The sequence below is a fragment of the Microcaecilia unicolor genome, chromosome 8 (assembly GCF_901765095.1).
Source record: "Microcaecilia unicolor chromosome 8, aMicUni1.1, whole genome shotgun sequence".
In the NCBI taxonomy this organism is placed as follows: domain Eukaryota; kingdom Metazoa; phylum Chordata; class Amphibia; order Gymnophiona; family Siphonopidae; genus Microcaecilia; species Microcaecilia unicolor.
The window spans coordinates 211,033,242-211,055,662 of NC_044038.1; the positions used below are offsets into that span (position 1 = coordinate 211,033,242).

Genomic DNA, 22,421 nt, shown 5'->3' on the forward strand with positions numbered 1-22,421 from the left:
AATTAATGCCAATTCATGACTATGATTGCTTGTTAAGTGGCAATTATCAGTGCTGACTGGCTTGTTAACTAATTAAACTGCACATGCAAATCCGGAATACAACCAGATTTGCGCACACAGCTTAAATCGTGCTATATAGAATCCGAGGATCTGCGTGCAGGAAGGCCCATATTAGAACACGCTTAGCCCAGATTTCACCATGCCTTAGTAAAAGGGCCCCACAATTAATTAATAAAGTATAGCAACAATTCTTCCCGAGGGAAACATTTCGCAACCTGATACAATCAATGGTACTAAGCCATGTAGACTGCTACAATGGAATTTATGCGGGATGCAAAGAACAAATATTAAAGAAACTTCAGACCGCTCAAAACACGGCAGCTAGGCTTATCTTCGGAAAAACGCGATTTGAAAGCGCAAAACCCCTCCACGAAAAACTACACTGGCTCCCAATCAAAGAACGCATTGCTTTTGAAATCTGCAGTCTGGTTCACAAAATTATCTATGGTGAAGCCCCGGGATACATGGCAGACTTGATCGACCTACCAACTAGAAACACATCCAAGTCAACGCGAACGTACCTAAATCTGCACTACCCAAGCTGCAAAGGACTCAAATACAAATCAACCTACGCATCCAGTCTCTCCTACATAAGCACACAACTGTGGAACGCATTACCAAAAGCCTTGAAAACTACGTATGACCACCTAAACTTCTGGAAAAAAACTAAAAACTAACCTGTTTAAAAAGGCATACCCTACCGATCCAACATAAATGCCTGATCTCTGCAACACAACAAAACTTAAGTACGTAATGGACATAACACAACTCTTCCATTGTATGATTCCCTAATGCGGCTGTGCCACATGAACTTTATCTTACCACATCACTTTGTATTTGTTTACACCGGAGTTTCCAAACGCCTCTCCGGTACTATGTAAGCCACATTGAGCCTACAAATAGGTGGGATACAAATGTAACAAATAAATAAATAAATATAACTCAAATAGCAAATGCATTAGCAGAAAGCTTGCTAAAGAGTCCATGGATCTATTGAAATCTTCATAGCATTTCTGTTATCATCATGCACAGTTTTCCTGCAAATACTGTAAGAATTTTAGGGTCACTCTTGATTAGAGTTACCACATAGCTCCAGAAAAAGGAGGACACATTGATCCTGTCCGGGTTTTACTTCCATTGAAAGCAATGGAAGTAAAACCCAGACTGGCTCGTTTTGTCCTCCTTTTTCTGGAGCCATATGGTAACCCGTCTTGATCCCAGATCCGTTTACCCTCTAACCATCTGAATAAAAGCTAGCCTATAGCACTTTTACATTGTGTTATAGATACAGCATTGGTTTACATCTACAATAAGCACTAGAACTGAAAAGAGACCCTTTTTGGATCGAAAATTAGGAAAAAGCCATCTTTAATTTGTGATTCTCTGATGATCCTCTCAAAAGACCTACACAGTATAAGAAGGATGGGAACAGGCTGACATGTAAAATACTATTGGACTGGTCTCTTCATTTAGTAAGAGCCTAATGAGATGCAGGATTCTGTTTTTGATCAGTCATTAAACTGTAATATAATATGTGTTGTATGCATGGCAGATAATGCATGCCGTATGCAAGCTCATTCACCCTCTCACATCTCTGATGAGTATTTATATTAAACTAATGGTGCATGCAATATGCACATTCTATAAATTAAAACAGATTGCTCTGCAGCTAGGATTGTACAAGCCATAAATGAAGCATTAGGATGCAAACAGAGTGATAGGAGATGGGCACTTACTGAGAAAGACTGATGACTCCATGGGGAGTATTAAATAGACAGCCTTCACATTGTAACTCTGGGACAACCTGTAGGGAAGAGGATAGGGTTTGATTTCTCTTGAGTTTGTATTAGGTGTTTATGTGCAGTCTGGGTAAATGCAAGGCCTCGAGACCTTGATGTATATAGCTTGCATATAACCAGAGTGTGCACATAACCAAGGTTACCCTTTCAAAACATAATTTCATAAGTACATAAGTAATGCCACACAAGGAAAAGACCAAGGGTCCATCGAGCCCAGCATCCTGTCCACGACAGTGGCCAATCCAGGCCAAGGGCACCTGGCAAGCTTCCCAAACGTACAAACATTCTATACATGTTATTCCCGGAATTGTGGATTTTTCCCAAGTCCATTTAGTAGGGGTTTATGGACTTGTCCTTTAGGAAACTGTCTAACCCCTTTTTAAAGCTAACCGCCTTGACCACGTTCTCCGGCAACGAATTCCAGAGTTTAATTACGCGTTGGGTGAAGAAAGATTTTCTCCGATTTGTTTTAAATTTACTACACTGTAGTTTCATCGCGTGCCCCCTAGTCCTAGTATTTTTGAAAAGCGTGAACAGACGCTTCACATCCACCTGTTCCACTCCACTCATTAATTTATATCATGTCTCCCCTCAGCCGTCTCTTCTCCAAGCTGAAAAGCCATAGCCTCCTTAGTCTTTCTTCATAGGGAAGTCGACCCATCTCCGTTATCATTTTAGTCGCCCTTCGCTGCACCTTTTCCAATTCCACTATATCTTTCTTGAGATGCGGCGACCCTTTCAAAACATAATTTCATTAACCTCACAGAGCCAGTGTAGTACAACTGTTATAGGATAGTTAAAATTTCTCTCACAATGACAAATGTAGTTATAGATGTAAAGCATAGACAGTTTTCTAAAACATCAATAAAACTTATGCACAACTGTTGTTAAGTCATTAACAGTCTGTTAAATGGGATGAAAGAAATCAGTTGTACATCATGAAGCTTGGAGCCAATGGAGGGGGTGGGGGGTGGTCCTGGCTCTCTCCTCACTCTCCCTCATTGGCTCCCAATGTTGTGATGTACAGCTGCCTGGGTCACATGGCATTTGTATATCACAAGTTTGGGAGTAAATGAGGGAGGTTCTGGCTCTGCCCTTTCCTTCCCCACCTGAGGGATTAAATGGTTGTAGTTGCGGTGGCACGCAAATTAAAAATACTCAGGGTGGGCTGGCCCTTAAATGGAATGATTCTGCCAATGAAGCCAATCAATTGATTACATTTAAACAGAGCATGCACTTATAAATGGTGCACCAAACCAAAGTAAGTCATCATTGAACTGAATGGAAAAACAATTGGGATCGGAGCATGATCGTGCAGGTAAATGGAGTGTGCACTTATGCAACATGCGCTTAAATGGAGTGCACTATATTGCAAAGAGGTTGCCGACTCTTTTGGAAAGAATGCACATTTTTTTCTGATATTGCATGCATCCACGATAGTTCATACGTGCACTTGCTATTTCAAAATGGAGCTAGCTCTTTTTGAAAGAGTGTGTACTATTTGCAAATAGTGCATGCTATTATTGACAAAGGAAAAAACACAAAAATGTCATGTTTTTTTTTCTGGTTGTTTTCGTTTGTTAATGACATGCAACAAAATGGGATATGTCATCCTATAATGTATGTGGGCCACATTGAAGCTCAGTGGTTGAATTAGCACATGTTTTGGACTCACGGTGGCTTCAGTACCCTGTCCTGTCACCCCTTCACCTCCTTGTCTTCCACAACTAAATTTTCTCTGTCCCCCAGCCCCACTGCAATAACACTCTACTGAAATGCTTAGAAACATAGAAACCTAGAAAAATGAAGGCAGATAAAGACCATCCAGTCTGCCCATCCATGCCATCTACTATTTGTTTCACTGCCTTACAGATCCTATGTACTTGTTCCATGCTTTCTTGAATGAGCAAAGATCCTTAGCTTGGCTCATTGTGAAGTCTTTTCATTCCCGTGCTTGGATGTAGGATCGTAGGAGGTAAATAACAGAACAGTAGTACCAGCTGAAGCCTTGAAAGATGACAGTACTGCCTTAAAACCTCTGCCGCACTAATTATTTTACTCAAAAGCAGACAAAAGGTTAGGTCTCATTGTTATTTTTGTTTTGGGAACAGATGAGGTAATTTATTGCCACTGAAAGCCAGTGTCAATGATCAGTAGTTCAGAGAGGTCTGGCTTTCAGTACATGCACAATGGGTTTGAGTGATGCATATTTACCTTGCATTGTGCCAACATTCTGGTTCAGCAGTATAAAGCCAGCAGCTGCTGAGGTAAGCAGGAAGCATTTCTCTTTTGTCTCATCTGTCACCTGCTTGCGCTGCCCCTGTAGAGAAAAAAAAAAGTCAAAAGTTAAAAAAAAAAATCCTGTGAATATTTTCTGCAATACCAGAAAAATGCCTTTCTTGTTTTTCAATGTCTTCCTCAAAAGGGGTAATTCTATAACTGTGCGACTGATAGGAGCTTATGCTATAAAGAAAAGTAGGTGCCTACTTTCCGTTATAGAATAGTAAATATGTGCATCAGTGGCGTTCCTGGGTCGGCTAAAAAAACAAAACAAAAAAAGTGGAAAAGAAACCAACTTCAAGAGATCAGTGAGTGCACAATTGAATACTGATTGACGATGGAGCTCATGAGCAAATATCTCTTGATTAGGGTAGGAATACTATCTAACACCAACAAGAGATATTTGCTCATGCGCTCCATCGTCAATCAGTATACAATTGTGCACTCACTGATCGACCCCTGATGAAGGCTTTCTAAAGCCGAAACATGGACCGTGTAAGCTCCAAATAAAATTTGATTTGGGAGCATCTTACCCTGGTGTTTGGATTGATCTCTTGAAGTTGGTTTCTTTTCCACTTTTCTTGTTTTGTTGGATTATTTGTGGAAATTGTGAACCCCTTTTTTGTTTTTGCGGTTCCTGGGTCGGCTGCCACCTGGGGCAGATTGCTGCTGGGCATCCCCCCCCCCCCCCCCCGGGTGCAGTGTCGTCCATCCTCCCTGGGTACAGCACGACACCCCCCCCCCCGGGTGCAACGACACCCCCCCCCCAGCGCATCTGCTCTAAGCCCCCACCCCCTTCAGGTGCATTCTTCTTACCTGCTGGGGTGCAGGGAACAGCCACATGGCTGCCGGCTCCACTAGTTCCCTGCTCCCTCTGCTGTTAAACTTCCTGTTCTGGGGCAGAGGGAGCAGGGAACCAGCGGAGTCGACAGCCGTGCAGCTGCTCCCTACACCCCTCCTGCAGTGTGCACCCGGGGTGGAACGCACCCACTGCCCCGCCCTCAGTACGCCACTGATGTGCATAAAACTTAGTCACAAGCACTTATTCCAGCTGTACTGTGTGTACCTATGTTCCAGAGATATGCACATAACTTATATTATTCTATGTTTCACAAGTAATGTTGCACTCTCCCTAGACTCCACCTATGTGTGCACACATCTTCAAACTATGTGCTATTGAAAATACAAGTGCATTTATAAAATAGCATGTAGGTGCATATTTGACATGTATGCACTTTTGAGTGCATAAATGCTCATATATGCTGGTATTCTAATGGATTACACACATATCTGGTGCCTAAATGTAGGTGTCTTTATGGCATTACTTCCTATACATTGGTAACGTGGAGGGGCATAATCGAACGGCGCCGGCCAAATAGATGGCCGGTGCCGTAAAGAGCTATCCCCGACCGTATTATTGAAAAAGATGGCCGGCCATCATTTCTTTCGATAATACGGTTGGGGCCGGCCAAATGTCAGAGATGGCCGGGTTTGAGATGGCCGGCATCGGTTTTCGCCGATAATAGAAACTGAAGCCGGCCATCTCAAACCCGGCCAAATCCAAGGCATTTGGTCGTGGGAGGAGCCAGCATTTCTAGTGCACTGGCCCCCCTCACATGCCGGGACACCAGCCGGGCACCCTAGGGGGCACTGCAGTGGACTTCAAAATTGGTCCCAGATGCATAGCTCCCTTACCTTGGGTGCTGAGCCCCCCAAATCCCCCCCAAAACCCACTCTCCACAACTCTACACCACTACCATAGCCCTAAGGGGTGAAGGGGCGCACCTACATGTGGGTACAGTGGGTTTTGGGGGAGGTTTGGAGGGCTTCCACTTACCACCACAAGTGTAACAGGTAGGGGGGGGGATGGACCTGGGTACACTTGCCTGAAGTGCACTGCACCCACAAAAAACTGCTCCAGGGACCTGCACACTGCTGTCAGGGAGCTGGGTATGATATTTGAGGCTGGCAAAAAAATGTTTTTTTTAATTTGTTTTTGGGTGGGAGGGGGTTGGTGACCACTGGGGGAGTAAGGGGAGGTGATCCCCAATTCCCTCTGGTGGTCATCTGGTCAATTGGGGCACTTTTGTGAGGCTTGGTCCTAAAAATAAATGGACCAAGTGAAGCCGGCCAAATGCTCGTCAGAGCCGGCCATCTTTTTTCCATTATCGGCCGAAGCCAGCCATCTCATAACCACACCCCCGTCCCGCCTTCCATACCCTTCCGAAACGCCCCCTTTAACTTTGGCCGGCTCTGTGACGGAAAGCAGTTGGAGCCGGACAAAATCAGCTTTCCATCATACCGATTTGGCCGGGTTCATGAGATGGCCGGCCATCTCCCGATTTGTGTCGGAAGATGGCCGGCGATCTCTTTCGAAAATAAGCTGGATAGTAACATAGTTGATGACGGCAGAAAAAGACCTGCATGGTCCATCCAGTCTGCCCAACAAGATAAACTCATATGTGCTACTTTTTGTATATACCTTACCTTGATTTGTCTCTGCTATTTTCAGGGCACAGACCGTAGAAGTCTTGCCCAGCACTAGCCCCGCCTCCCCATACCGGCTCTGCCACCTAGTCACACCTAAGTAATTAGTCACCATCAGCATCTCCCTGGGAATGGAGCAGTCATCCTATCTTGCTATATATATACCGGGTTAATTTGCTTCTGCAATTGCCCTGAAAAACAAATGCCCTTGGGGGGGGGGGGGGGGCAGGGTGGAAAGGAGCTAGAAGGAGCAGAGCTGAGAATTCCATTCTTTGATCTGACTTGGATGCCAAGGATCTGAAAGATGGCTCATGTAAGATGCTCTTGGGAGGGGGAGAGGAGTTTCCAACTGACTTGATTTGTGTGTCTGTGAAGCATGTGTCCTTTGAAAAGGAAGCAGGGTTCAGGAGATCAGTCCTCGAGGGGAGCTGTTTATTCTGAGAATGCTCAGACAAATTCAGTTGCCTGAGAAACCACATGGCTTTGCTTGAGTTTGTGCTTGTGCACTACGGTTACCTCAGCGGCTCTCGTACACAGGGGTCCTTTTACAAAAAAGGATGGCAAAAGGGGCCCTGTGGTAGCATCGGCACATGGGTTTGCTGTGCGCCAAGGCCCCCTTTTACTGCTGCTTGTAAAAGGTGTTTTTTTCCCCCTAGGAAATGGCCAAGGCATTGGCGCATGGCCATTTCCTAGGGGAGCCCTTACTGCTTCCTATTTAGGAGGTGGCATGGGATCCAGCGGTAGCCCGGTGATAACCGGACAGCACGCGGTGCTACCCGATTACCGCCGGGCATGACCCCTGCACAAAAATATTTTCTAGCGCCTTAATCAATCTTCCATTAAGAAACGTGATAAGAACAGCAAGATCTTACCTAACCCTTCACTATCCCAACTGCGAGGGTATAAAATACAAATCATCTTGCTCCGCCAGCTTCTCATTTATAGGCATACAACTTTGGAACTGACTACCAAAAGACAAAACTCACTGAAAACTACTTACAATTCAGGAAAACCCTACAAACATATCTTTTCAAGAAGTCCTTCCACCAGAATCTGCCAAATCATACACCTCCAAACATCACGAAATGCCAAGAAATAGAAAAAAATGACACTAACCCTCTCTTGCAAAATGCCAATCTTACTATGCTAATCTAACTTAACGCCAAACATCTAAATTTCTTTTGTAAGCGCTTTTTAGCAATATGTAAGCCACATTAAACCTACCATATAGTTGTAAAATGTGGGATACAAATGCAATAAATAAAATAAATAAAAAATCACGCACCAGAAGCTGGAACTACTGCTGGGCTCCTGAGCAAGCCTGATGGTAGGGCCGATTTGGCACATGGCGACATAGTGGTATGGCTACCGCTGCTTCATAAAAAGGCCCCTTAGCTAGGCTAGGAAAAGTCAGTGAATGGCAATAAAAAGCTCCAGGCTGCTTTTCTTCTCCCTCTCTCCCTCTGCCCCTCGTAAATACAATTAATAGTCATCACTGAAGTTCACCATCCTTTATTTATTAAGATAATAATCTGGTTGTATGAAGTTAATCCAATAAAAAGGTGATATCTGCAAGTTATTCATTGCCTTTTATTTTGTAGTTAATGATACAACAGGTTTCATTTAGTACAAGTGGTGCCAATCATCAAGGTTTCAATGCTGTTGTTTCTGTGTCTTGTATATTACTCTATACATTTTGAAGACTCTCAACATAAATTTCAACTATTTATTGCATACAAATGTGGGGCCCTGTTTACTAAGGTGTGCTAGTGTTTTTAGCATGTGCTAAAAATTAGCGAGCACTAATGCTAGAGTCACCCATATGGGTGTCTCTAGCATTAGCGCATGCTAATTTTTAGTGCACAATAAAAATGATAGCGTGCCTATAGCGCGGCTTAGTAAATAGGACCATACTTTAATATCAAGATTATATCAAAAATGTTTATATATAATCATTTTTGTCCTGTTTGTCTGTCCTGATTAGAATGCAAGCTCTTTCGAGCAGGGACTGTCTTTTCATGTTCAAGTGTACAGCACTTTGTTCATCTAGTAGCACTATAGATATGATAAGTAGTAGTAGTAGTAGGAGGAGGAGGAGGACTTGGGAATATCATCCACAATCAGGCTTATTTTCGAAAGGGAAGGACGCCCATCTTCCGACACAAATCAGGAGATGAGTATCCTTTTCTCAGGGTTGCCCAAATTGGCATAATTGAAAGCTGATTTTGGGCGTCCTCAACTGCTTTCCATCTCGGGAATGACCAAAGTTCACGGGGGGGGGGGGGGGGGGGTGTCAGCAGGGACGAGGGCATGGTTAAGAGATGGGGGTCCTCTGCCGATAATGGAAAAAAGAAGGGCGTTCCTCATGAGCGTTTGGTCGACGTTACTTGATCTCTTTTTTTTCACAACCAAGCCTCAAAAAGGTACCCGAACTGACCAGATGACCACCGGAGGAAATAGGGGATGACCTCCCCTTACTCCCCCAGTGGTCACCAACCCCCTCCCACCCTAAAAAAAATATAAAAAGACATTTTTTTCCAGCCTCTATGCCAGCCTCAAATGCCAGACCCAGCTCCATCACAGCAATATGCAGGTCACTGGAGCAGTTTTTAGTGGGTGCAGTGCACTTCAGGCAGGCGGACCCAGGCCCATCCCCCCTCCACCTATTACACTTGTGGTGGCAAACACACTGCACCCTCCAAAACCCATCCGAAACCCACTGTACCCACATGTAGGTGCCTCCCTTCATCCCTAAGGGCCATGGTAGTGGTGTACAGTTGTGGGGAGTGGGTTTTAGGGGGGCGGGGTTGGGGGGCTCAGCACCCAAGGTAAGGGAGAAATTTGTGAAGTCCGCTGCAGTGCCCCCTAGGGTGACCGGTTGGTGTCCTGGCATGTGAGGGGGACCAATGTACTACGAATATTGGCTCCTCCCACGACCAAATGCCTTGGATTTGGTTGTTTTTGAGATGGGCGTCCTCGGTTTCCCATTATTGCCGAAAACCGGGAAGGATCTCTAAGGTCGACCTAAATGTTGAGATTTGGGTGTCCCCGACCATATTATCAAAACGAAAGATGGACGCCCATCTTGTTTCGATAATACGGGTTTCCCCACCCCTTCGGCAGAATGTCCTTAGATATGGACGCCCTTAGAGATGATCGTCCTCGTTCGATTATGCCCCTCAATGTCACAAACAATCTTAATAAACAGCTTAATACCAATACGATCTTTCATGCCAGTGCGGTCTCAACATTGGCCATGTTTCGCTTATCTTTTCCTCAGGAGACCACTCTGCTTGAGATGATCGCTGCTTCCAGTATATGTATATGTATGGTGTCTTTGGGGCAATAAACGCTATATTGGAAGCAGTGAACTCATACCAGACCACCTTATTCCCACTGCTGCAGTTTTTCAAAATGATGCCAGCTGTGAATCAGCCAGTGTACCCTTTTAAAGCTAACAGATGGGAAATACAGTGGGGGAAATAAGTATTTGATCCCTTGCTGATTTTGTAAGTTTGCCCACTGACAAAGACATGAGCAGCCCATAATTGAAGGGTAGGTTATTGGTAACAGTGAGAGATAGCACATCACAAATTAAATCCGGAAAATCACATTGTGGAAAGTATATGAATTTATTTGCATTCTGCAGAGGGAAATAAGTATTTAATCCCTCTGGCAAACAAGACCTAATACTTGGTGGCAAAACCCTTGTTGGCAAGCACAGCGGTCAGACGTCTTCTGTAGTTGATGATGAGGTTTGCACACATGTCAGGAGGAATTTTGGTCCACTCCTCTTTGCAGATCATCTCTAAATCATTAAGAGTTCTGGGCTGTCGCTTGGCAACTCGCAGCTTCAGCTCCCTCCATAAGTTTTCAATGGGATTAAGGTCTGGTGACTGGCTAGGCCACTCCATGACCCTAATGTGCTTCTTCCTGAGCCACTCCTTTGTTGCCTTGGCTGTATGTTTTGGGTCATTGCCGTGCTGGAAGACCCAGCCACGACCCATTTTTAAGGCCCTGGCGGAGGGAAGGAGGTTGTCACTCAGAATTGTACGGTACATGGCCCCATCCATTCTCCCATTGATGCGGTGAAGTAGTCCTGTGCCCTTAGCAGAGAAACACCCCCAAAACATAACATTTCCACCTCCATGCTTGACAGTGGGGACGGTGTTCTTTGGGTCATAGGCAGCATTTCTCTTCCTCCAAACACGGCGAGTTGAGTTCATGCCAAAGAGCTCAATTTTTGTCTCATCTGACCACAGCACCTTCTCCCAATCACTCTCGGCATCATCCAGGTGTTCACTGGCAAACTTCAGACGGGCCGTCACATGTGCCTTCCGGAGCAGGGGGACCTTGCGGGCACTGCAGGATTGCAATCCGTTATGTCGTAATGTGTTACCAATGGTTTTCGTGGTGACAGTGGTCCCAGCTGCCTTGAGATCATTGACAAGTTCCCCCCTTGTAGTTGTAGGCTGATTTCTAACCTTCCTCATGATCAAGGATACCCCACGAGGTGAGATTTTGCGTGGAGCCCCAGATCTTTGTCGATTGACAGTCATTTTGTACTTCTTCCATTTTCTTACTATGGCACCAACAGTTGTCTCCTTCTCGCCCAGCGTCTTACTGATGGTTTTGTAGCCCATTCCAGCCTTGTGCAGGTGTATGATCTTGTCCCTGACATCCTTAGACAGCTCCTTGCTCTTGGCCATTTTGTAGAGGTTAGAGTCTGACTGATTCACTGAGTCTGTGGACAGGTGTCTTTCATACAGGTGACCATTGCCGACAGCTGTCTGTCATGCAGGTAACGAGTTGATTTGGAGCATCTACCTGGTCTGTAGGGGCCAGATCTCTTACTGGTTGGTGGGGGATCAAATACTTATTTCCCTCTGCAGAATGCAAATAAATTCATATACTTTCCACAATGTGATTTTCCGGATTTAATTTGTGATGTGCTATCTCTCACTGTTACCAATAACCTACCCTTCAATTATGGGCTGCTCATGTCTTTGTCAGTGGGCAAACTTACAAAATCAGCAAGGGATCAAATACTTATTTCCCCCACTGTAGGTGTGTGTGTGTGTGGGGGGGGGGGGGGGGGTGGAGAGAAGGGGAGAAGCAGGGTGGGGAGAGAGGAGAACGACCTGGTATGATTTCTAATTTTTATGGCATGAGTTTTTCAGCCCAGGGCTGCTTGTAACTACTAGTATTTTTTATTGTAGAAAATAAAATGAAAAATTAATGACATTTTTGTTCATTTTTCTTTTCTTTTTAGAATGAAAGGAAACAATTAATTTGATTAAAATATTCTGTTTCATTTCCAGTGTAAATACATCTTTCATGAGGTTGAGAATATATCTCACATTTACTAACCTGAAGATTGCATCAGAAATGACTCAGAGGCTCCCACAAGTACAGGATTTCCTAAATATCAATAGAGGAACAAGTCTGTAGATGGATGTGATCATCCAGGGAGGAGAAAGGAAGTTCCTGGGACAGAAACATTTTATTTTTAAAGAAACTGGTGGGGATAACATTGTAAAAAAAAATATGTGGGTTAATAATGAATCCATGACGGTCAGTGGTTTTTAAATGCTGGCCACCGTGGGCTTTTCCATACCTAGAGTGGAGGAGTAGCCTAATGGTTAGTGAAGCAGGCTTTGATCCTCACCACCTGAGTTCAATTCCCACTGTAGCTCCTTGTGACCTTGGGCAAGTCACTTAGCCCTCCATTGCCCAATTAAAAACCTTAGATTGTGAGCCCCTTAGGGACAGAGAAAGTACCTCTATATAATGTGTACAGCACTGTGTACATCTAATAGCTCTATGGAAATGATTAGTATTAGTACCTAGATATTCAGCAATGGGCTATACCTGGCAAGCCAGGGCTGAATATCTGAGCATTAGGTGACTGTCAGGAGTTACCTGGATACCACCCATATCCAGCTGCAGTACCCATATAGATACCCAGTTAACTGAGGATAACCTTCTTTTTTCTGTCCTAAGTTACCTGGGTTCTGTCACTGACTATCAGTAGTTGCCAGATAATTCTCAGCTTCAGTCAGACTCCAGCCTGGCACTGCCTGGAGAGTGTCACGATAATCTGCCTGAATTTTCAGTGGCCCTGAAAACTCAAGTTAGTTAGACCCAGTCAGCACATTTTAATGGGGTAGGAGCCCTCCTATGCAGTTAAATCAGGTTCAATATCGACCCCATAGCATTTTCTTACCATGGGTTTAATATGTCCACATATTCTTAATTAAAAGATAAAAGTACATGATAATACATCTAGTTCTGAATACAACATTCCCATTTACATATTTTTCTCTTAATTCCAGTCAGAGTAGAAGTGCATGATTTAAGTCAGTGGTTCTCAAACCTGTACTGGGGAACCACGAGCCTGTCAGGTTTTCAGGATATCCCTAATGAATATGCATGATACAGATTTGCATGATTGTCACCTCCATTATATGCAAATCTGTTTCATGCATATTCATTAGGGATATCTTGAAAACCTGACATGCTGGTAGTCCCCTGCCCCCAGACACCTAGAATGCCCTCCTGTGGGAGGCGGTGGAGGTGAAAACAGTAAGGGAATTCAAAAATTCATTTGATAAACACAAAGGAATCCTGTATAGAAGACATGGAACCAAACAAGCTTAGCAGTGATTAAGATGGCAACACCAGTAGTCGAGAAGAAAAGCCAGTGCTGGGCAGAGGTCCACAGTCTGTGCCCTGATCGTGGCTGGACAGTTTCAGCTTCAGTAGCTGGAGAACAAGGCCAGTGCTTGGCAGACTTCTACGGTGATCGTGGACTGAAAGGTTTGAATAGGCTGGAATGAGGCTTCGATAACAACTTCAGTAGTTGGAGAACAAGGCCAGTGCTGGGCAGATTTCTATAGTCTGTGCCCTGAAAATACCGAAGGCAAATGAAGATCAAATATACATATGTAGTATCACATCATACCTTATGCCATGAGTTATCTTGTTGGGCAGACTGGATGGACCGTACAGGTCTTTATCTGCCATCATCTACTCTGTTACTATGGACCCAATGCTCAAAACTCCGGCCCTGTACAGAACAACGCCGGGACAGTGTGGCAATGCAACTCCCTAATGCTCAATGCTAATGCTATGCAAATATAGGTGCACTGTTAGTGTTGACCACTAGGGAGTTCAGGGGGAGGATTGTGCCTGGTGCGTGCGCTCAAGAGTTGTGCGTCAACCACAGCTCTTGTGCGCATGCCCCTGGGGAAGCCTGCGCCAAGGAGTGGAGACCAGCATGGAGGAGAGCAAAAGCCAGTGCCCCTTCATGTATTCAGAGCTTCCAACTTACCCCGTTCCAGGATGGAGCTTTTAAGCCAGTCCTGGATTTCTGACTAACCCATCATGGTGTATTATGGAACCTGCAGCACTGATTTTAATGGGCAGGATCAGAAACTACAAATCCCACACTGCTTTGGGATGTAATCTTAAAACCAGGAGTGGTCACAAAGTCTCCCTCCTGGAACTGGGTAACTTGGCTGCACTGTGTATTAGCCCGGATGCAAGTTGTGGAGTTACTTTCCCTTGTGGCTTGCTGCTGCTACTACTACTACTATTTAGCATTTCTATAGCGCTACAAGGCATACGCAGCACTGTACAAACATAGAAGAAAGACAGTCCCTGCTCAAAGAGCTTACAATCTAATAGACAAAAAATAAATAAAGTAAGCAAATCAACTCAATTAATGTGAACGGGAAGGAAGAGAGGAGGGTAGGTGGAGGCGAGTGGTTACAAGTGGTTACGAGTCAAAAGCAATGTTAAAGAGGTGGGTTTTCATTCTAGATTTAAAGGTGGCCAAGGATGGGGCAAGACGTAGGGGCTCAGGAAGTTTATTCCAGGCGTAGGGTGCAGCGAGACAGAAGGCGCGAAGTCTGGAGTTGGCAGTAGTGGAGAAGGGAACAGATAAGAAGGATTTATCCATGGAGCGGAGTGCACGGGAAGGGGTGTAGGGAAGGACGAGTGTGGAGAGATACTGGGGAGCAGCAGAGTGAGTACATTTATAGGTTAGTAGAAGAAGTTTGAACAGGATGCGAAAATGGATAGGGAGCCAGTGAAGGGTCTTGAGGAGAGGGGTAGTATGAGTAAAGCGACCCTGGCGGAAGATGAGACGGGCAGCAGAGTTTTGAACTGACTGGAGAGGGGAGAGGTGACTAAGTGGGAGGCCAGCAAGAAGCAGATTGCAGTAGTCTAAACGAGAGGTGACAAGGGTGTGGATGAGGGTTTTGGTAGAGTGCTCGGAAAGAAAGGGGCGGATTTTACGGATGTTGTAAAGAAAGAAACGACAGGTCTTGGCGGTCTGCTGGATATGAGCAGAGAAGGAGAGAGAAGAGTCAAAGATGACCCCAAGGTTTCGAGCTGAGGAGACAGGGAGAATGAGAGAGCCATCAACAGAAATAGAAAATGGGGGGAGCGGGGAGGTGGGTTTGGGGGGGAAAATGAGAAGCTCGGTTTTGGTCATATTTAATTTCAGGTGGTGTTGAGACATCCAGGCAGCAATGTCAGACAAGCACGCTGAAACTTTGGTTTGGATGCAAGGTGAGATATCAGGGGTAGAAAGGTAGATTTGGGAGTCATCAGCATAGAGGTGGTAGGAAAAGCCATGGGATGAGATTAATGAACCAAGGGAAGAAGTGTAGATAGAAAAGAGGAGGGGACCAAGAACAGAACCCTGAGGTACGCCGACAGGCAGAGGGATAGATGCTCTGTGCAGGCACTCTGGATTGCTTTTCCTGAAAGATGCTTTTGTTTTTCTCCGGTTCAAAAACAGTCAGGGGCTCCTCCAGATGCAGGGTGGAGCAGTTAGTGCTAGCGTGCTTTGACTCTTTTTTTTGAAGGCTGTGTGACAAGTTAATAAAATATGGCATGAAACCGGTTGTGGTTATACAGAACTATTTTTTAGATATCCTTTTCTGTGGCTGAAGTTAAGAATGCTAAAGAAAAATCCCATCGCCGGATCTGCCTGCAGTAATGGGCTGTTACAGGATGACACCCTAACTCCAGCTCCGAGCTGGCATAGGGTTTGAAGCGGTAAGGGCACCCTTGTTTGCTGTGCTGTTCGCTGAGCATTGGAGGAAATAGGAGATGACCTTCATTTACATCCCTCTGCCTACATTTGCAAGCTCTTCGTGCGGTTCTTTCCCAGCTCGTTTCTCGCTGTGTGGGCCTCCGAGCATGGTGCATTGGTAAATGCGGGCGATAGTCTGGCACTAATGGCCTCTAGCGTCCACATTTACTTCTGAGCATCAGACCCTGTATTTGCTTTAGGCTATCAGGCTTGCTTGCAACTCTTGTGTACTGAGTTTGACCAAACCTTCGCCAACACTTTCTCTTTGCCTTGGTTATCAATAGAAATCAAACAAAATAAAACATGGAAAAGAAAATAAGATGATACCTTTTTTATACAATACAAATCTTTGCCTTGGGTAACTCTCTAGCTACCTTGTAATGTTCACGCTCAGTACATAAACAAGAGTACAATGGAGAAAAATATCCCACTGTGCTTTTTTCTAGTAGACCGACTGTTATTATCAAAGCCATAACATGTAGATGTGTCGCATGACACATTAATGTTATGCTACTCACATTGAGTTAATATACACTGCATTCTGTCTACAAGACAGCTCAGCATGGGTGAAAACAATGAAACGAAATTGGACATTTTGAAAAGAAAAAAAATTCTGTGAATTTGTAGTCTTTGATTACAGGCTTTCACTGTGAAGAACAATTTTTCTGGATAAAATTTGGTCGTGCAGATTTTGTTGAGTTATCTGGGCAGGCTGGATGAGCTAATTGATCTTTATCTGTCATCATCTTGTACAGTTACCTGGTTACTGACATTTCATTGTGAATTTCATCAGTGCAAACAGCCTATTCCGCTTGCATGGTATCTGCCTGTTTGGCCATCTGCATATATGGGTCTGGGCTGGGGTGGAGGGTCCTAGGTGCATTTCACTGAAATTTGGTAGGAGATTTCTAGCACTCCTACCAGATTTCAGCAGGCTCTGTTAAGGGACAGGACCTCTCCCAGTAGCTGTACTGGAAGGGCAGGTGTGAAGCAGTGCTGAATATGCAGAAAGTCTACGATATGTACCACAGGATGCATACACTCCTTTAGCTTGAATATAGAAATATGCCTAGGAGAGCTACTAACTCCTGTTCTCCAAACCGCCTTAAATATATCTCATATATAAGTCTGTATTTTTTTTATTCCTTCTTACTTAAGGTCCACTTTTCCAAAAAATCAAGGAAGTGCGGTGCAAGTACAACACACAGGATCCCTACAGTTGCGGAAGTGATGGTAAGACCAAAGACTAAGTAGGTTCTGTGGTATTAACTCAGGATGGAAATTGGGAAGACTAGATAGATTTTAATGGGTGAGCAAGTGGCTAGTGTTTAGTGGTTGGAGCAATGGCTACAAATGAGGGAAGTCTGGGCTAAAATCCCCTTGAGCCACTGCCACTCCTTGCCTCACTTTATCGCCCACTACATCAAGTGCCCATTTAGATTATAAGCTCTTTGGGGAAGGGACCTTTTTTATCTCAGTACTTATCACCACTGCATAGTGCTGCATACATCCAGTGGAACTGTAAACATGATTCATGTTGTTATTGTATATCTGTCATGATATTCTTGAACAGGGTTTCTCAAATCTATCCTGGGAACCTCACAGTCAGTCAGATTTTCAGGATTCCCACAAGGAATATATTGGCAGAAAAGGACGACTAGATCCACCTAGTCCACCCATGAATTTCCATGACAATGAAGCTGTGCATTCAATGCTCTGACAATAATTCAGTTCACATTTTCTGGAACTTTTGCACCAGGATAAAAATAAAGTAATGTCTGTTCATGAAAAAAACAATGAGCATTGCCTTCAGGTAAATAAATGTTATCCTCTAACAATGTAGATGTGGCATTTTAGATTAAAAATATAATTTTATTTCCAAGTAAGGTCAGCTAGCTCTTAGATGGCTTAAGGACTTTTAATGTGAAATATTAATTTGCTATACTGGCAAGCTCTGCTGGTTTCTAGTCCTTAGAGATGTATTGATTTTAATAGCTTGAAATACATTGTTAGTTTGTATTTTGTTTATGTTTATTTCTTATATCCTGTTTGTTTTTCTTTTTAATGAATTAACTGAACACACTTTGTTTTGTATTGCTAGTGAAGGCACTTCCAAATAGCACTCAGAAATTAAGCCAGTCAACAAGGCCATGATGAAATATAGTACCAATCAATGGTTCTGACATGAAATGTCATGGCGCGTCCTAACTGATTCATGGTGAAAACATCATATTTTCATACTCTTAAAACGTCCACAACTCAGAGAACACAAGCAAAATATTATTATTATTTATTTACTGCCTTGTTGAAGGAATTCACGCAAGGCAATGTACACAAGAATAACAGCCATATGCTAGACTTGGTGGTCTGCAAAGGGGTCAGCATCTTGGGACACGTGACATAGAGATAACACTCCTATCATGGACTGATCATTTCCTACTCAAAGTTTCTATTAAGGACTACATAAAACAGATGGGCCCAATTAAAACTTTAGAAGTACACCTGAGACATGAGAAATCTGACTGCTGAAAACTTCATAGAGGCCTTGTGGATGAAAAGATGACGACAGTGTCAGAACAGGTTGATATCTGGAATGCCTGCTTAGCAATGGCATTGGAAAAAAACGGCCCCTCTAAAGAATGTCCTATGCTCCACAAACAAATGTTCCTCATGGTTCTCCCCAGAATTATGGATTCTCAAGCATGAAGGACATCAACTTGAAAGAAAATGGCGAAAATCTCACCTAGATGAAGACAGGCTCAACTGTAACAAACATGTGGAAATGTACTCAGTAGGCGTAGCCACAGGTAGGCCTGAGTGGGCCAGGCCCACCCACTTAGGGCTCAGGCCCACCCAACAGTAGCATACGTTTAGCGGTAGCTGGCGGGGATCCCAAGCTCCGCCAGCTGAAGACATCCCCCTGATAGTAATTAAAACGCTGCTCTCCACGATACTGGCACCTGTGCATGCTCAGTTTTCAGCGCATGCCTACTGCAGACTGCCAAGGTGGAAAGAAGCATTTTCCCGCCAGCTCAGATATTTTTCTGGTGGGGATTGGGAAGAACACTTGGTGCCCACCCATTTCGTGCCTAGGCCCACCCAAAATCTGTTGTCTGGCTACGCCCCTGAATGTACTGTCAGGCCTTAACTACAGCCAAAAAAATAATATTTTTCTCAACACATAGAGCAAGCTGCAAATTCAGCCAAACAGCTATTTAAAATAGTAAACAGCCTACTGCAAACCCCACAACAGAACCAGCATTCCCAGTCACAACTAACCAGCAATGATTTTGCCACTTACTTTGCCAACAAAATTAAAGGTCTCCATCGGGACCTACAAACAGTCCTATCAAAGCTCTTACCAGCAAATGAAGGGAACACTTCTTCTTCCCACCACACTTAGTCATCTCTGACTCAAGTGGTTGAGAGGGAAGTGATGGAAGGTAGTGGTAAATGGAGTTCACTCTGAGGATAGGGCCACTCTTGGTCCCATTCTTTTTAACATTTTCTTAATTACGTTTTGGATAGGCTGTCATGAAGGATGTGTATCTTTGTGGATGATACCAAAAGCTGCAACACAGTAGATGCCCTGGAAGGTGTGGATAACAGGAGGAGAGATAGAGCAAAGCTTGAAGAATGGCCTAGAATTAAATGCCAAAAATGCAGTGTCATGCATTTGGGCTGCCATAACCCAAGGGAGCAGCATAGTATAATGAGTGGTATATTTCTTGCATGAAAGAAGAGCAGGACCTGAGAAACGGGCAGCCAGAAATTTTTCATTTTGTGTCATTTCCCATGTCGCTTCTGGGAATGTTCATTTTAATTGTTTTTGTGTGACCATTTTTCGTCAAGGCAGCAAAGTTATTGAGCATGCACTCTTGAAAGAAAGACAGCACACTATCCCCAAGATCCTGTATAGCGCAACCGAAATTGTATGTGCAAATCCGATCATATTCTGGATTTGCGCACTCAATTTTATTACTTAACAAGTCAATCAGTGCCGATAATTGCCACTTAAATCAATAATTTGTAATAAATATCCCTTGATTGGTAATTCTTTAGTCATTCCCCATTTTGTTCTGTTGTTTCTCCTTGGTTGGTTTTGCAAAGGGGGTACTTCGGCTATTTTGGTTTTTCAGTGTGAGTGGGGCAAATCACTTAAGGCCTCTTTTACTAAGGCACGCTAGCATTTTTAGTGCGTGATAATATTTAGGGCTCGCTAAATGTTAGCAACATCCATGCACTGAAAACTGAGGATAGTATGCTATCTGCATAAAAGGGTAGATGATGATGGCAAAAAAAAAAAGACTGAATGGCCCATCCTGGCTGCTCACTTTCCTTAACCATTGCAGAACTGTACTACCTCATTTATGTCCCTGAATCCCTGGTTTTACTCACTTAGGAAACTATCACAAGCTGTCTTGAATTCCGTTAGTATTTTTACCCCTTCCATCTTGTCTGTGAAGTTCCAGGTATCCATCGTTCTTTCCACGAAAAAATATGTCCTTATGTTTTGCTTGAGGTGACATATTTCTTCATTGAAATCTGATTTTTTTCTTTGAGTCGAGAAGTAGCCTAGTGGTTAGTGCAGCAGACTTTGATCCTGGGGAATTGGGTTCAATGCCCACTGCAGCTCCTTGTGACTCTGGGCAAGTCACTTAACCCTGCATTTCCCCAGGTACAAAATAAGTACTTGCACATAACATGTAAACCACTTTGATTGTAACCACACAAAGGCATCCTTGACCAATTCTGCTAAAAATTTCTTAGAAGAGACAGGCTCAGCACTTAGCAAACCTTGATGAGAAAATCTTTCAATTATCATGTTTTCTGTGTGCATGGAACATTACAAATGGAATGATTTCCATATCTTGCCCTAACCCTGTGTGTGCTAAGCAGATGCATGGAAACTCTGATCAATGAGGTATTGTATCATTCAATGCCACATTTTATTTGCAGCATAGACCATCTTTTCTTGACCTTCGGGAGAACATGCAGAAATATCAGTTTTAGTACATTTTGTTCTCTGATTCACTTGCACCTGAATAAGCCATCAAAGGAACACTACAGTATTTATTGTATTAACTATATTATTATTAAGATTTGCATAGCAAATACCTGATGTATACAGACACAGAGACACTCAAGACAGTTCCTCCACCCTGGAGCTTACAGTTTAGTCAAAACACATAAAGCAATGAGGGGTAAATGAAGCCTTAATGCCAGCCTTTGTTCCAAAAGAGATGGAAAGGCAAAGAAGCATGGAAATACTTTTAAATCAAAGAGGAGCAAATATTTTTTCACTCAACGAACAGTTAAGCTCTGGAACTTTTTGCCACAGCGGTTAGCGTATCTGGGTTTTAAAAAGGTTTGGACAAATTTCTGAAGGAAAAGTCCATAGTCTGCTATTGAGACAGATATGGGAAGCAACTGCTTGCTCTGGGATTTGTAGTATGGAGTGTTGCCACGATTTGGGTTTCTGCCAGGTACTTGTGACCTGGCTTGGCCACTGTTTGGAAGACAGGGTACTGGGCTAGATGGACCATTAGTCTGACCCAATATGGCTACTCTGATGTTCTTATGTTCTTATGAAGCATAAGGAAAGTAGGAATGAGCTGTTATTTCAAACAAATGTCATCGCCGATAGGAGCATGCATTATGTACACATGGTGCATAATCTCCTTAAAGAGTACACATTATTTGCACACAGTCCCCTGGATTCTATATATGGAAATTAAAGTTGTACGTGCAAATCAGCACATGTGGAGGGGCATAATTGAAAGGGGCACCTGAGAATGTCCTTGCAGGATGTCCGGCAAAGGGGCAGGGATTACAGGGGCGTATCTAGAATTCGCCGTTAGGGGGGGTCCAGAGCCGAGGTGAGGGGGCACATTTTAGCCCCCTCTGGCACCGCCGCCGCCCTCCCCCGCCACCCCTGCCATTACTGAAACCCCCCCCCCGCCACCACCAGAACCACCTCCAACAACTGTGGCCCGCCCGCCGTCACCGTGACGTTGACTACTTTTGCTGGCGGGGGACCCCAACCCCCCCCCAGCCAAAGTCTTCTTGCTTCATTTTGTTTCTGAGTCTGTCTGACGTCCTGCACGTACAACGTGCAGGACGTCAGACTCACAGAAACAGAACAAAGCCCTTGAAATTTAGGTCATCCCTAGCGATGGTTGTCCTTAGACTTGGCTGTTTCTGATTTTCGGCGATAATGGAAAATAAGGATGCCCATCTCAGAAACGACCAAATGCAAGCCCTTTGGTCATGGGAGGAGCCAGCATTCCTAGTGTACTGGTCCCTCTGAGGGTGGGAGGGGGTTAGTGACTACTGGGGGAGTAAGGGGAGGTAATCCCTGATTCCCTCCGGTGCTCACCTGGTCAGTTCGGGCACCTTTTTGTGGCTTGGTCATAAGAAAAAAAGGACCAGGTAAAGTCGTCCAAGTGTTCGTCAGGGACGCCCTTTTTTTCCATTATGGGTCGAGGACGCCCATGTGTTAGGCATGCCCAAGTCCCACCTTCGCTATGCCTTTGACACGCCCCCGTGAACTTTGGTCGTCCCCGTGACGGAAAGCAGTTGGAGACGCCCAAAATCGGCTTTCCATTATACCGATTTGGACGAGCCTGTGAGAAGAATGCCCATCCTGCGATTTGTGTTGAAAGATGGGCGTCCTTCTCTTTCAAAAG

General features: G+C 44.2%; 1 long non-coding RNA gene across 1 annotated transcript; it reads right to left on the reverse strand.

Annotated features, from left to right (window-relative positions):
* Positions 1–1,230: 1,230 nt before the first annotated feature.
* On the reverse strand, positions 1,231–4,992 carry LOC115476287. The gene is made up of 3 exons (XR_003943155.1): positions 4,956–4,992; positions 4,074–4,179; positions 1,231–1,864 (listed from the first exon to the last, which is right to left on the reverse strand). It is a non-coding gene; the product is annotated as an uncharacterized LOC115476287 (long non-coding RNA).
* Positions 4,993–22,421: the final 17,429 nt, after the last annotated feature.